The sequence below is a fragment of the Chrysemys picta genome, chromosome 15, assembly GCF_011386835.1.
Source record: "Chrysemys picta bellii isolate R12L10 chromosome 15, ASM1138683v2, whole genome shotgun sequence".
NCBI lineage: Eukaryota > Metazoa > Chordata > Testudines > Emydidae > Chrysemys > Chrysemys picta.
In genome coordinates, this window is record NC_088805.1 from 1,482,987 (window position 1) to 1,500,132 (window position 17,146).

Genomic DNA, 17,146 nt, shown 5'->3' on the forward strand with positions numbered 1-17,146 from the left:
TAAATTAAACATATGGCTTTCCAGGCTGCCCTGAGAACATTCGTGAGTCATTTGTAGATGCAGACTCTTCCCATCTATTTCTTATTTTTTTATACAAATATATTATGGATTTTCCTACCCACATCACAAAAAAGGATACAAGTAAAATACATTGAAATTATGTTCAGTGTTCAACAGTGTTGAAGCTCATTTGCCCTTCCATTTATATTTGGAAGTTTCAGCACTGTGGTTGATGAAGGAAGCCATACTGAATTCACCAGCGCACAGACACAATGATATTGCAATATCACTAATTGCACACTGTATATTGTACAGAATATTTATGGGGGGATAGGGGGACAACACCACCAAACAGCAGTGGATGCATGTATTTCAAAAGCAAAACACATTTCAGTATGCAAAAATGCCCAGAGACAAAGGCAAACCCAGACCTACTACCTCTGTTGCACCTAAATAGTCCCATTAATATCAGTAAAAACAGCGAGGAGCCCTTGTGGTACCTCAGAGACTAACAAATGTATTTGTGCATAAGCTTTTGTGGGCTAAAACCCACTTCATCACATGCATGGAGTGGAAAATACAGTAGGGAGGTATAAATACACAGTATATGAAAAGATGGGAGTTGCCGTACCAAGTGGGGGGTCAGTGCTAACGTGCCAATTCAATTAAGGTGGAAGTGGGCTATTCTCAACAGTTGACAAGAAGGGATGGAAATCGCTTTTGTAGTACTAATGAGGCCAATGTAATCTACACAATCAGCAGGACTGCTATGGGTACCTGCATGGCCCCACAATATGCCAACATTTTTATGGCTGACTTAGAACAATGCTTCCTCAGCTCTCGTCCCCTAACGCCCATACTCTATTTGCGCTATCTTGATGACATCTTCATCATCTGGAGCCAAAGGAAGGAGGCCCTTGAGGAATTCCACCAGAATTTCAACAATCTCCACCCCACCATCAATCTCAGCCTGGAAGGGACCTCAGGAGGTCATCTAGTCCAATCCGCTGCTCAAAGCAGGTCCAATCCCCAACTAAATCATCCCAGCCAGGGCTTTGTCAAGCCTGACCGTAAAAACCTCTAAGGAAGGAGATTCCATCATCTCCCTAGGTGCTTCACCACCCTCCTAGTGAAAAAGTTTTTCCTAATATCCAACCTAAACCTCCCACACTGCAACTTGAGAACATTACTCCTTGTTCTTTCATCTAATAATTACCCCTCATTCTTCTCTTCTGCAGACTAAATAATCCCAGTTCCCTCAGCCTCTCCTCATAAGTCATGTGCTCCAGACCCCTAATCATTTTTGTTGCCCTCCGCAGGACTCTTTCCAATTTTTCCCACATCCTTCATGTAGTGTGGGGCCCAAAACTGGACACAGTACTCCAGATGAGGCCTCCAACGCCAAATAGAGGGGAATGATCACATCCCTCGATCTGCTGGCAATGCTCCGACTTATACAGACCAAAATGCCATTAGCCTTGTTGGCAACAAGGACACACTGTTGACTCATATCCAGCTTCTCGTCCACTGTAACCCCTAGGTCCTTTTCTGCAAAACTGCTGCCTAGCCACTCGGTCCCTACTCTGTAGCAGTGCATGGGATTCTTCCATCCTAAGTGCAGGACTCTGCACTTGTCCTTGTTGAACCTCATCATATTTATTTTGGCCCAATCCTCCAATTTGTCTAGGTCCCTCTGTATCCAAGCTGGTGGCCTGCCATATTTACTATTCTTTCTATACATTGGGATGGTTTGTTCCTGCAACCTCAATAAGGATTCTTTAAAACACAGCCAGCTCTCCTGGATTCCTTTCCCCCTCATGTTATTCTCCCAGGGGATCCTGCCCATCAGTTCCATGAGGGAGTCAAAGTCTGCTTTTCTGAAGTCCAGGGTCCGTATTCTGCTGCTCTCCTTTCTTCCTTGTGTCAGGATCCTGAACTCAACCATCTCATGGTCACTGCCTCCCAGGTTTCCATCCTTTTGCAAGGGGAACTTTTGCTTCCCCTACTAATTCTTCCCTATTTGTGAGCAGCAGGTCAAGAAGAGCTCTGTCCCTAGTTGAATTAATATTTTTAAAGAGACACTGACTGGTTCAAAAACAGATTTTTTAAAAAGCAACTGTTGTGTCTATAGTGTTGTTTTGTGCACTGCAGGGTGCAGTACCATCTGCTACCACTGTGGAACTCTTGATGTAGCTTTAGCTGCTTCAACTTCACTTGAGTCCTAGGGTAGCGCATATGGGCTACAGGCACTGACAGAGCAGGCGCAGACTGGTGGGACTAGGCACCTGAGGGGCTAACTCAGATTAGCTTCTCAAAGACAAGAATATAGAGTCCTCTGTTGCCTGCAAATATGATCTCTTTCTACGGTCTCAGATTCTGCTTCTCCAGGACCCTCAACAGGTATGAAGGGGTTCTGAGATGGCGGGGGGGGAGGTACACTGTGGAAGATGAGCTGGAGTGGGGGACAGACGGATTTTGAGTCTATGGGGAAGCTGAGCAAAGAGTGGTTTTGAACTGTTGCTGAAGGGATCTGAGCCTGTGGTATCTGCAGCCATTCCACGCATTTGCGGAACTGTTGCCACTGTTATAAATGATCCTGCCAAGATAATTAATCTGCAAACTCTGCCATCCATAGTTTATAAAGTCATACTTGGCCATTAGTGCCAATTTAATTAGAGATCCAGAACTGTAGTCCAGCTGAAGAGAAAACCTTTCGACCTATAAGGTCTAGTCTCTTGCCCTCCCTGTCTGTCAGGGTGGAGCATGGGTATGGCTGCTTGGATCACCAGGGAGTTAGCTGGAGGGTGTGAAAATAAAAAATGGGACCTTTTGATGGAGACTTGGTACCTTTCCTTAGCCCCCTTCGGGGTGGGGGCGAATGTGGCCCGGGCATGCCAGAGGGCGTGTCGTGCTGGTTGAAGAATGGTATCATTGATTGGTAAGGTTCAAAGTTTATCGACATGCTGACTGCAACAGTGCTCAGCCAAATCCAGCATCATCTCTAGCCTGTTGGGTGATGGTGTAATGAGATGTGAAAGTGTGAACTGATGACCATATTGCCACTTTACAAATGTCCTGGATAGGAACTTGTGCTACAAATGCTGCCATAGATGCTTGGGTCCTTGTGGAATGTGCTGTTAGGGCAGGAACCTTTTCCCGGTCATAGCACGTACAGATGCAGGATGCGATCCATGATGAAATTCTCTGGGCTCAGATGGAAAGACCTTTCATCCTGTCTGCAACAGCTACAAATAGTTGAGTGGTTTTCTGAAATGGCTTAGTCCTTTCTATGTAGAAGGCCACTGCATGTCTGACGTCTATCAAGTGGAGCCTGTGCTCTTCCCTATTAGTATGTGGTTTCGGACAAAAGACCAGCAGGAAGATACCCTGGTTACTATGGAACTCTGAAACCATGTTTGGAAGGAAAGCTGGATGAGGACACAATTGGACCTTGTACTTGAAAAATACCATGGACCCGGATCTCAGATACTCTTCTGGCAGAAGTAATGGACACTAGGAAGGTCACCTTCCAGGACAGGTAGAGCAGAGAGCATGTTGCCAGTGGCTCAGATGGGGGTCCTGTCAGTTTTGAGATCCCAGGGAGGGACTGTTTGACATACATGGGAGTACAATCTCTCAAGGCCCTTAAGAAACCAACCACAGATGTTGTTTGAAAACACGGAATGGCCATTCACCCATGGGTGAAAAACTGAGATTGCGACCAAATGGACTCTAACAGATGACACAGTTAGACCTCGTTGCTTCAGGTGTAGCAAGTAGTCCAGAAAGAATGGTATTAATGATTGTGTAGGGGAGAGACCCTTCTGCATAGACCAGATTGAGAATCTCTTCCACTTTGCCAGACAAGTCGCTCTAGTGGACGGCTTCCTGCTCTCTAGTAGGACCTCGTGGACCTGCCCCAAGCATGCTAGCTCTGCGGGGTTCAGCCATGGAGCTTCCAGGCTGTCAGATGAAGGGACTGGAGGTTCAAGTGATGCAGACAGAGGTGGTCCTGAGAGATCAGGTGTGGACACAGAGGTAGGATTGGCATCTCCACTGAGAGGTCTAGAAATGTGGCGAACCAATGGTGGGGCCAAGCAGGGGCTACCAGGATGACTCACGCTTTGTCCCTTCTGAGCCTCAGCAAGATCTTGCATACAAGAAGAATGGGAGGAAACACGTAGAAGACATGACCCATCCAAGGGAGGAGGAAGGCGTCTGCAAGAGATCCGGGGCTGTGACCCAGGAGGATGCTGAACTGGAAACACTTCCTGTTGTGCTTTTGTTGCAAACTGATCTATCTGGGGAGTCCCCCACCTCTGGAAAATGGTGTTCACGATATCTGGACGAATGGACCACTTGTGGTGGTTGGAGAAGGATCTGCTAAGGTGATCCACTAGCTCACTTTGCAAAACCAGCAGATTGGAAGCCTTGAGGTGGATCGAGTGGGCTATGCCAAAGTCCCACAAGCAAAGTGCTTCCTGGCACAGGTGATAGGAGCGCATTTCTCCCTCCCTGTTGATATAAAACATCGTCATCATGTTGTCTGTAAGAGCTGACACGTTCTTACCTGCCACATGGGGCTGGAATGCCTGGCAAGCCAAGTGAACCGCCCTGAGATCCCTGATGTTGATGTGCAGCGAGAGCTCTTCCAGAGCCATGAGTTCTGAGGGAACCCAAGTGAGCACACCAGCCCATCGCTGAAGAGTCTGTAATGAGAGACACTGATGGTTGGGGTCTTGAGAATGGGACTCCCATGTGCACCGTCACTGGGTCTAGCCACCAGTTGAGGGAGGAAATCACCGATGGCAGAACTGTGATAACTGTGTCTAAATAGTGTCGATTTGGTGAGTACACCGACTACGATCTCTCCAGGTGTGGCTGGCGTCTAAGTCTCACATGCTGCACCACACAGATGCATGAGGCCATGTGGCCCAGGAGCGTCAAGCAATTCCTCACTGTTGTGATCTCTGAGGCGCTCTATAAGCATCACTATTGCTTGGAACCACGCTTCTGGGAGGAAGGCTCTGGCTTGGACAGAGACGAGGATCGCCCCGATAAACTCTATCATTTGAACCGGGGAGAGGGTAGACTTTTGCACATTTATCAGCAGACCTAAGTCCTGGAATGTTGACTGGATTAACTTTATATCAGACTCCACTTGGATCTTGGTCTAACCTCTGAGCTGCCAGTTGTCAAGGTAAAGGTAGTCCTGAATCGCCTGTCTCGTCAGGAAGGCTGCGATGACCACCATGCACTTTGTGAACACTCGAGGGGCTGCTGACAGGCCGAATGGGAGAACTGCATATTGGTAGTGCACATGGTTCACAATGAACCTAAGGAACCGTCTGTGTCCCTGAATAATCAAGATATGGAAGTAAGCATCCTTCAAATCAAAGGCAGTGTACCAGTCCCCTGGACCCAGGCAGGGCATGATGGAAGCCAAGGAGACAATGCGGAACGTTAGCTTCTTAGTGTATCTGTTGAGATTTCTCAGATCCAGAATCAGTCTGAGACCACCGTTGGTTTTTGGGATTAGGAAATATCGGGAGTATAACCCCTCGGCCCCTTAACACTGGTGGAATCTCTTCCAGAGCTCCCAACCTTAGGAGCATCTCTTGGGCTAGAAGTTGCTCATGAGAATGGGGACTGAAGAGGGACAGGGCAGGGGGGAACTGAATTGAAGGATAATCACACTGCTATCTTGCTTAGCCTCCAACGGTCTGTTGTAATATGGGCCCACCCCTGATAGAAATGGGATAAACAATCCGCAAATACTGGGGACGTGTGGATCCAAGTTCTGTCCTCGTACGTCAGCCCCAGGCGTCCCATCTTGGACCCACCAGAGCATCTGGGGGTGCAGGCATAGATATGGACGAAGACTGGGGAGGAGGTATTCTCCTAAAGCCCCTACTCCTCTTCCTGTGAGAGTGCTGCCGGGCAGGTGACGAGAGGAATCAAGAGGCCGGTTGAGGCTTATAACGTTTCTTTGTGATGCCAGTGTATAAAGCTCTGAGGACTTCAACACAGATTTGGAGTCCTTTAGGCTGTGCAGCCTGGAGTCCATCTGCTTGCAAGGAGCCAGATAGCAGTGGCTCCTTGGCTGCAGTAAAACAGGGAACTGCCATGGTGCTGCCATAACCCTCTGGTAGTCGTATTCTGGAATGGAAGCTGCAGACCATGTCGAACATCCAAATCCTCAGACTCAGAGGAACTGGAGTCCTGCACAAATAGCGGTACCAATGGAGCCATCAGAACAGCATGCATTAAAGGGGTACGGCCAGCAAGTGGTAGACCTAACGCAGAAGGTGGGGCCCTCCAAGCAGATTAGTGCACCAGAACACACAGAGACCTCACTCTTTTCAGGGCAAACAGTATGTGCATACCAGCTGGAAGATTTTTCCCTTAGCAGCGTCTGTAGGGTTGGCCTGAGCGCCCCCTGGAGTCGCGCCTTCCTGGCGCCCAATATAGGGCCCTGCCAACCCCCCACCTCCTCAGTTCCTTCTTACTACCAGTGACGGCTAGCTGGAACAACTGTCGCTCTTACATTGCAAGCACTTTTGGCAGTGTCCACTTCAGTCTTCACTGTTAAATAGTTGTAAATAGTTCGTTACTTATTCGTCATAGTTAGTCGTTATAGCTGTATAACAGGGACTGGTAACAGGATCTTTCTCAGGACCGATGATTCACAGGATGCAGGCAGAGCAGAAGCAGGAGGGATACACAGGTCCGGGACTGGAGGATACTTCTTGTCATGGAATGTGTTACTCCTCCGTGGTCAGAGCTTATAGAGGGTGCAGCATCCTTCTTGGATTTGGAGATTTACTGCCATGCTTATGCGCATGCTTTCATGGCTAGGCTCCAGCGTGGGGTACATACCACTGGTACAAAAGGAGCTGGACCAAAGCTCCATGGTAGGGGGAGTTCTCTTAGATTGTTCAGGTCGATGTGCAGGGGGGTTCCCTGGCCAGGATCCAATTCCGGACCCATGCACAAGGAAGGACAGGCAGATACTGCACCTAGACCCTGTGTGGGCTTTCCCCAAACAGTTCAAACAGCATTGGTGCTCGTCACTGATGGAAAACGAGCGAGGGCAGGAAGTACAGACTTTGAATCCCAACGTCTTTGGCATAATCCAGTACCCAGACACGGGTGCTAGAAGAGGGGCGGAAGGGATTGTTTGGTGGGAAAACTGCCGAAGCAGTGTAGCGTTCCCATTCTTCCCCCCCCCCCCCCCCCCCGGCTCTGTGGAGGTGGGTTAAAGGAGCATTAGCACCCCTTTCCCCACACACACACACAGCAAGTAGGAGGCTCCCAGGAGCAGCTCCAGGGCAGAGGGCAGGAGCAACACACGGCAGAGCAGGGAGGGAAAGTTGAACTGCCTGGCAATTCATAGCCTGCTGGGCAGCTGCCACACAGGGAACTTAGGGTAGCTGATAGGGGGGCTGCCGGCCCACCTGGTTCCAAGCCCCCACCAGCTAGCTCCAATGGGCTGCTCTTTCTGCAAGCAGTGGACAAAGCAGGCGGCTGCCAAACAACGTTATAAGGGAGCATTGCGTAACTTTAAACGAGCATGTTCTCTAATTGATCAGCAATGTAACAACGAAACAACGTTAACCGGGCCGATGTTAAGTGAGGAGTTACTGTCTGTGACTGAATGAACCCTGTATTCACACCACACACACTTTTATACTGATCTTTGTACAAAATATGCCTTGTGTGGTATCATCAAAAAACTAATAACTTACTGATCAATAATTTCATGGTGAAATGTATGTAGCAACATTATATGTTAAGTTATGAATCCTCCCTGTATGAAGCTGGTAGTACATGTACAAACCCATGCAGCTCTGATTAGGCAGGATTGGTTAAGTAGGTCTATCTTATACAAAGGAATGTTTATTTCAATTTACCTAAAAGTAGTAAACAGGGTCTCTGAGACTGCAAGAGCAAATCTGCATTTCAACATACACAGGGGAGAAGAAAGAGCATGGGGGCACCTTCACCCCAGACTCCACATAGCCTTCTTTACTGTTTGAATAAGCTGTGCTTTGAGGGGTAATCCTCAGAAGAACCCACTTCAAAGGGGGACAGGACTATAAAAGTGAGAGGCAAAACTACCCCAGTCTATTTATGTCCATCTCTCTGTCTTGCTCTTCCAGCTAAGACGACAAAGGAACCAGTCCTTTGGAGTTTGGGGGCAGATCATGACTTGAGCTAGCGAACAGGAGCAGCTAACAGGGGACTTTGGTGAGGGAGTTCTCCAGGTGAAGGACAAGCGATTACGTGACCCTTGGGGTAAGTTTGTTGTCTGTAGTGTGTGTTTGTGTTTGTGATGTGCTTGCTGCTTGACTGAAATATACCGTGTGATCTGTTTGTTTGGGGGACGTGTGCTGACTGTGTGTGCTGAGCCTAGCGGTCTGCTAGTCAAGGCTGAGAGCTTCTTGATGAGGATTTGATCCCTAAGCCCTTTAGCACCCATCAACCCTTAACCAGGGGTGAGGCTACTCAGGAAGACCAGTGCTTTAAAAGGCCCCCTCTTAAGTGACCAGAGGAGCTAGTGAACAGGAGCGGCTTACAGGGGAGTTTTGCGAGAGAGTTTACGGGGAGAGTGCGAGGGGGGCTAGATACACTTAACATTCCTTAAACTTCTTTAAACTTAAAGACAAAAACACCCTCTGATAAAAACAACAACAAAGGAACAAGCTTGAGGAGTAAAAAGAGAATGCAGGCAGAAGTCCAGCAACAGAGTGGAGGCTATCCAGTTTATTGCACCCAATGCAGTATGTATGATTACCTGCCCTATCGGCAGGTGGCGCATGTGTGCCTTCAGTGCAAGGAGATCCTGGCCCTCAGAGGCAGTGTACGGGCTTTGGAGATGAGAGTGGCTGAACTGGAGGAGCTAAGAGACACAGAGAGGTACATAGATGAGACTTTCGGGGACACAGTAGAACAGTCCCACCCCCGGTCTGAGACCCTCTGTGCTGTTGAGGAGGATGAAAGTCTCAGGGAAAGAGAACATCCAACTGGAGCAGGGAAACGATCCCATAGTTGGGACCCTCCTTCCAGGTGATGTTGTGGTATCCTCTTGCATTGAGGATACCTCTCCGGGGGAGGGAACTCCAGTTATTAGGAAGAAACAAGTATTAGTAATGGGCAATTCAATCATTAGAAATATAGATTTGCAATGACCGGGAGAACCACATGGTAATTTGCCTGCCTGGTGCAAAAAATGCGGATCTCTTAAGACATCTAGATAGACTTATGTGTAGTGCTGTAGAGGAGCCAGTGGTCGTGGTACATGTAGGTGCCAATGACATAGGGAAGGATAGGAGAGTGGGTCTGGAGGCCAAATTTAGGCTGCTAGGTAAGAGACTGAAGACAATGGTATAGAGAGGAGGGATTTAGATTTATTAGGAACTGGGGAAACTTTTGGGAAAGGGGGAGCCTATACAGCAGAGGTGGCCAACCTGAGCCTGAGAAGAAGCCAGAATTTACCAATGTACATTGCCAAAGGGCCACAGTAATATACATTAGCAGCCCCCACATTAGCTCCCTCCTCCCCCCGCTCCCAGTTCCTCCCACCCACCAGCAGCCCCGCCAATCAGCGCCACCCCCTTCCTCCCCACACCTCCTGATCATCTGTTTCGAGGCATGCAGGAGGCTGCGGTGGGGAGGGGGGCAGCAAGGGCACGGCAGGCTCAGGGGCGGGAAGGGGTGGAGTGGGGGCAGGGCCTGTGGCAGAGCCAGGGGTTGAGCAGTGAGCACTCCTTGGCACACTGGAAAGTTGGCGCCTGTAGCTCCAGCCCCAGAATCTGTGCCTATACAAGGAGCCGCATATTAACTTCTGAAGAGCCACATGTGGCTCTGGAGCCACAGGTTGGCCACCCCTCCTATACAGGAAGGATGGGCTCCACCTAAACCAAAATTGAACCAGATTGCTGGCCAGGGTGAATAAAAATCAATGATTTTTTAAAAAAATAAATAAATAAAACAGATTTTTTAAATTTAAATCTGATTTTTTTTTTTGATAAAATGCTTTTTGAGGGAAAAAACCTATCTAAAGATAGTTTTATTAAACTACATTATGGCTCAAAGATATCTCATCATGGAATAAGGATTATAAATTCTAATTCTATAGTATGAGACAATATATTCATGTAATGTTTAAGAAAGGTTTTGTAAATGAGTTCCAATAGTTCATGGATTAGGGACACCATCTAATAGGGTTCCAGAGGCTTCTGTATAGATTATTTAGGTTAATCTTTCTATCTACCCAATGGGACTCAGTGCTCAGTCTAGAAGATACCATCAGAGATGCTTAGTTTTGCAGTTCTCAAACTGTGGATTTATGTCTCCAGAGGTAACATGCTTGTTAACAGCAAAAATAATTTTTAAATACATAAATATAGAGAGAGGTGAGAAATAACACTCTATTGTTCCTCTGCAAATTTGTGCACATAGAGTCAATCCCTTACCTCTCTCTAAAAGTGCAAAGTTTAAAGAAGTTCAATGAATAGAAGATTGTTGGGGGCGGAATACATCTGGACAAGAAGAAATCTGGAGATAAATGTGAGAAGTGAGGGACATATGCTTGTTTTCTTAAAATATTACGTTTGCTGTTGAAGAAAAAAATCCAGAATATTTAACAAATTTAAATGTCTGTCTGGTGATGTTCTCTTCCTAATACAACATGGCAAGAAAATCCTCCAAATATTAATGATTAACCTGTTGAATTGGAGCTAGTTCACCTCCCAATGACATATCTGCTTCAATTACCTTTGAAATAACCAATCATTCATTTTCTGATATAGCTGTAAAACTAATCTGAAAAGTTTTAAAAATAAATCACTATTTAAAAATGTATAGTGTATACCTTCTAAAAATGAAACCTACATCTATCTCTGAGTTGTGAAAAAAAAAAAACAGTTACCTTTTCCATAACTGGTGTTCTTCGAGATGTGTTGCTCATGTGTATTCCACAGTAGGTGTGCGTGCTTGCCACGTGCACCAGTGCTGGAAGTTTTTCCCCTAGCAGTACCCATGGGGGGGGGGGGGGAGCGCCCCCGCGACCCCTGGAGTGGTGCCTGCCTGGCACTGTATAAGGGGAGCTGCGTGCTCCCCTCACCCTCAGTTCCTTCTTGCCAGACAACTCCGACAGAGGGGAAGAAGGGTGGGATGTGGAATAGACATGAGTAATGCATCTTGATGAGCACAGAGTTATGGAAAAGGTAACTGTTTTTTCCTCTTCTGTGGAATACACATGAGCAATCACTCGAAGGTGATTCCAAGCTGTATCTGTTGGAGGTGGGTAGGAGTTCACAAGTTCCCAGGACGGAGGACGGCCCTGCCGAACCCGGCGTCATCCCTGGTTTGCAAAAAGAACAGGAGTACTTGTGGCACCTTAGAGACTAACAAATTTATTAGAGCATAAGCTTTCATAGGCTACAGCCCACTTCTTCGGATGCATATAGAATGGAACATATATTGAGGAGATACATATACACACACATACAGAGAGCATGAACAGGTGGGAATTGTCTTACCAACTGTGAGAGGCCAATTAAGATGCTCTCTGTATGTGTGTATATATATCTCCTCTCCAGCTTTCAATCCACCTTATAGTCCATTCATCCAGCCCATACTTCTTTAACTTGCCGGCAAGAATACTGTGGGAGACCGTATCAAAAGCTTTGCTAAAGTCAAGGAATAACACATCCACTGCTTTCCCCTCATCCACAGACCCTGTTATCTCCTCATAGAAGGCAATTAGGTTAGTCAGTCATGACTTGCCCTTGGTGAATCCATGCTGACTGTTTCTGATCACTTTCCTCTCCTTTAAGTGCTTCAGAAATGACTCCTTGAGGACATGCTCCATGATTTTTCCAGGGTCGAAGGCACCGCGGTACCCAGTACCGGCTCGGGGCAGCATGCCGGGATCGGGGTCAGGAGTCAGCACCAATTCCATCAGACTGGCCCAGAGCCTAATGTCTCCTTCCATTTTGGTCCAGTGCCTAAATGATTTGCAAATTTTCACCTTTCGCTGATGTGGGTCTCTCCCAAACAGCGCAAATAGTCTGTATGCGGGTCGCTACTTGGCATAGAATGCCGACAAGAACCGCACAACTTAAAATCCCGGGGCTTGAGGCATGCCCCGGCCAGGGCTCACTGACTAACTAAACAGCTAACTAACTACAGGTACTAAACGAATGAACAGTTCTGGGCACGACCTACAGCGAAGCTGGAGCAGAGCAGTTCCGACGCACCTTCACTGGCGGCCAGAAGGAACTGTGGGGGGGGGGGGAGCCACCCTAAGGATACTGCTAGGGGGAAAAACTTCCGGCACCGGTGCACGTGGCGAGCATGCACACCTACTGTGGAATACACATGACAAATCACTTGAAGAAGAATATGTATTAAGGGTATAACAACCAACAAGAAAGCACTTTTATGTAGAAAACCATGATTAAATTGAGTCTTCCTTACTAGTGATTTAAATCATGATTTAAATCAATTTGATTTAAATCATGATTTAAATCAATTTGATTTAAATCAAATCCACCCAGTTGCTGGTACTTAAAATTAAAAAGGTTGTGAAGCAGTTTTTAAACTAAGGGCTGGAGGAAAGCTAATGAGGTTTTTTCAAAATATCAGGGTTAGAAGGGACCTCAGGAGGTCATCTAGTTCAACCCCCTGCTCAAAGACAAACCAATCCCCAGACAGATTTTTGCCCCAGATCCCTAAATGGCTCCTTCAAGGATTGAACTCACAACCCTGGGTTTAGCAGGCCAATGAGTTCAATCCTTGAAGGATCTATCTCCCCCCCAAGTGCAGATGAGCATGTGGTTCGGACAGAGACATCCCTTAAGGGAGGATCTATTAATGGAGATCCTCTATGTCCTAGTAGGGAGGAGAGGATGGAAGATGATAAAATACAGGTAGAAACTGATGAAAAATAGTCAAATAATAAAATTCAATTACACAATGTAATGGCAGACAGCTGAAAAGTGACATGTTTTTAAAGTGCTTATATATAAATGCTAGAAGTCTAAATAATAAGATGGCTGAACTAGAGAGCCTCATATTAAATGAGGATATTGATAAAATAGGCATCACAGAAACTTGGTGGAATGAGGATAATCAATGGGACACAGTAATACCAGGGTACAAAATATACTGGAAGGACAGAACAGGTCGTGCTGGTGGGGGAGTGGCATTATATGTGAAAGAAAGCATAGAATCAAATGAAGTAAAAATCTTAAATGAACCAAACTCTACCACAGAATCTCCATGGATAGTAATTCCATACTCTAATAATAAGAATATAGCAGTAGGGATATATTACCGACCACCTGACCAGGATGGTGATTGTGACTATGAAATACTCAGGGAGATTAGACAGGCTATTAAAATAAAAACTCAATAATAATGGGAGATTTCAACTATCTCCATATTGACTGGATACATGTCACCTCAGGACAGGATGCAGAGATAAAGTTTCTTGACACCTTAAATGACTGCTTCTTGGAGCAGCTAGTCCTGGAACCCACAAGAGGACAGACAATTCTTGATTTAGTCCTAAGTGGAGCGCAGGATCAGGTCCAAGAGGTGAATATAACTGGACAGCTTGGTAATAGTGACCATAATATAATTAAATTTAACATCCCTGTGGAAGTGAAAACACCACAGCAGCCCAACACTATAGCATTTAATTTCAGAACGGGGAACTACACAAAAATGAGGAAGTTGGTTAAACAGAAATTAAAAGTTACAGTGCAAAAAGTGAAATCCCTGCAAGCTGCCTGGAAATTTTTTAAAGACACCATAACAGAGCTCAACTTAAATGTATACCCCAATTAAAAAACATAGTAAGAGAATCAAAAAAGTGCCACGGTGGCTAAATAAAAAAGTAAAAGAAGCAGTGAGAGGCAAAAAGGCATTCTTTAAAAAGTGGAAGTTAAATCCTAGTGAGGAAAATAGAAAGAAGCATAAACCCTGACAAATGAAGTGTTAAAATATAATTAGGAAGGCCAAAAAATAATTTGAAGAACAGCTAGCCAAAGACTCAAAAAGTAATAGCAAAAAAATGTTTAAGTACATCAGAAGCAGGAAGTCTGCTAAACAACCAGTGGGGCTACTGGACAATCAAGATGCTAAAGGAGCACTCAAGGATGATAAGGCCATTGCAGAGAAACTAAATGAATTATTTCCATTGGTCTCTATTCTTTTTAGGTGACAATTCTGAGGAACTTTCCCAGATAGAGATGTCATTAGAGAAGGTTTTGGAACAAACTGATAAACTAAACAGTAATAAGTCACCAGGACTAGATGGTATTCACCCAAGAGTTCTGAAGGAACTCAGATGTGAAATTGCAGGACTACTAACTGTATAGTCTGTAAACTATCATTTAAATCAGCTTCTGTACTAAATGACTGGAGGATAGCTAATGTGACACCAATTTTTAAACAGAGCTCCAGAGGTGATCCCGGCAATTACAGGCCGGTAAGCCTGACTTCAGTCCCGGGCAAACTGGTTGAAGAACAAAACTGTCAGACACATAGATGAACATACAAAGAATTCTTTGAGGGGATCAACAAGCATGTAGACAAGGGGAATCCAGTGAATATAGTGTACTTAGATTTTCAGAAAGCCTTTGACATGGTCCCTCACCAAAGGCTCTTAAGCAAGGTAAGCTGTCTTGGGAGAACAGGGAAGGTCCTCTTATGCGTTGATAACTGGTTAAAGGATAAGAAACGAAGTGTAGGAATAAATGTGTCGGTTTTCAAAATGGAGAGAGGCAAATAGGGGTGTCCCCCAGGGGTCTACACTGGGACCAGTCCTATTCAACATATTCATAAATGATCTGGAAAAGGGGGTAAACAAGGAGGTGACAAAATTTGCAGATGATACAAAACTACTCAAGATAGTTAAGCCCCAAGCACACTGCGAAGAGCTACAAAAGGATCTCTCAAAACTGGGTGACTGGGCAACAAAATGGCAGATGAAATTCAGTGTTGATAAATGCAAAGTAATGCACATTGGAAAACATCCTGACTATACATATAGAATCATAGAATCATAGAATATCAGGGTTGGAAGGGACCTCAAGAGGTCATCTAGTCCAACCCCCTGTTCAATGCAGGACCAATTCCCAACTAAATCATCCCAGCCAGGGCTTTGTCAAGCCAGGCCTTAAAAACCTCCAAGGAAGGAGACTCCACCACCTCCCTAGGTAACGCATTCTAGTGTTTCACCACCCTCCTAGTGAAATAGTGTTTCCTAATATCCAACCTGGACCTCCCCCACTGCAACTTGAGACCATTGCTCCTTGTTCTGTCATCTGCCACCACTGAGAACAGCCGAGATCCATCCTCTTTGGAACCCCCATTCAGGTAGTTGAAGGCTGCTATCAAATCCCCCCTCATTCTTCTCTTCTGGAGACTAAACAATCCCAGTTCTCTCAGCCTCTCCTCATAAGTCATGTGCTCCAGACCCCTAATCATTTTTGTTGCCCTCCGCTGGACTCTTTCCAATTTTTCCACATCCTTCTTGTAGTGTGGGGCCCAAAACTGGACATAGTATTCCAGATGAGGCCTCACCAATGTTGAATAAAGGGGAACGAGCATGTTCCTCGATCTGCTGGCAATGCCCCTACTTATACAGCCCAAAATGCCATTAGCCTTCTTGGCAACAAGAGCACACTGTTGACTCATATCCAGCTTCTCGTCCACTGTGACCCCTAGGTCCTTTTCTGCAGAACTGCTACCTAGCCATTCGGTCCGTAGTCTGTAGCAGTGCGTGAGATTCTTCCGTCCTAAGTGCAGGACTCTGCACTTGTCCTTGTTGAACCTCATCAGGTTTTTTTTGGCCCAATCCTCTAATTTGTCTAGGTCCCTCTGTATCCGATCCCTACCCTCTAGTGTATCTACCACGCCTCCTAGTTTAGTGTCATCTGCAAACTTGCTGAGAGTGCAGTCCACACTCTTAACTTAACTTGCTGGCAAGAATCATAGAATATCAGGGTTGGAAGAGACCTCAGGAGGTCAAAGCAGGACCAATCCCCAACTAAATCCCCAAATGGCCCCCTGAAGGATTGAACTTACAACCCTGGGTTTAACAGGCCAATGCTCAAACCACTGAGCTATCCCTCCCCCTAATACTGTGGGAAACTATCAAAAGCTTTGCTAAAGTAAAGGAATAACACGTCCCTTGCTTTCCCTACATCCACAGAGCCAGTTATCTTTTCATAGAAGGCAATTAGTCATCATGTAGTCTACAGTAGTGGTGTCCTACATGTGGCCCTCGCGACTCTAAACTGTTACCCAGAAGAAGTTCAGAAAAAAATAAGTATTTGAAAGCAACTGAGCGGTGTCCTGTGATTTTTTGAACTACAGTGTTTGAATCAGCCCCTATGAAGAGGAGGATGGTGGCACCACCTCCTTAACTGCCTCTCACTGCTTCCCATATAACCCCAGCAGCAGCTCTGGTGCATGTGAGTTGAAAGCACTGGAGACTGCTGTTCCTTCCCTGCTGCAGCTGCTCATCAGCTTGCCTGAAGGCCACCAGCTGCACTGCAGGAGAGTATGTCTGATGTTCCATTGCCTAATTCTTGCCAATCTGTGAGTACCCCAGAGAGAGCAGGATAGTTCTGACTGATCCTATGGGAGCTACTAGCAAAGGATGGCTCCGCCTTCACAATACAAACTACAGTTAAGCAGGACAGCACACGGAAAGAGAAAAAGAGAGGCTGAGAAACAACATCCTGATTTTTTGCCTCCGTTCTGGCACAAGTCAGAGCAGCCTGGGGTATGTTCTAATTTATAACAGCTGGCTATGGTCCCTATGGTGACAGAGCATGCCTGCCCCGCACTGGTACTGCAGGGGTTAACTCCTCCCTTTGGGACAAGGAGGCATTGCCCCCTCAGCCCTGCTGGGCACGCTCCAGCTGGAGACCAGATATAAAAGGGAGCAGCCCAGCTCATTCCGGGTGGACTGCTGAGAAGGGAGGACACACATTGCAGGCTCCAGCCCAAGAACTGCCGAGGCCCCTGGCGGCAGATGCCGGAGGTGCCAAAGCCCAGGCGGATGCCCAAAGAGTGTCAGAGCTGCTGAGAGCTGCACAGGCTGAAGAGCCCACAGACCCTG

General features: G+C 46.4%; 1 protein-coding gene across 30 annotated transcripts in view; it reads right to left on the reverse strand.

The window, feature by feature from the left end:
* Window positions 1–17,146, reverse strand: part of MTMR3 (myotubularin related protein 3) — a 203,298-nt gene that overhangs the window by 117,417 nt on the left and 68,735 nt on the right. The gene's annotated exons all lie outside the window — the stretch shown is intronic.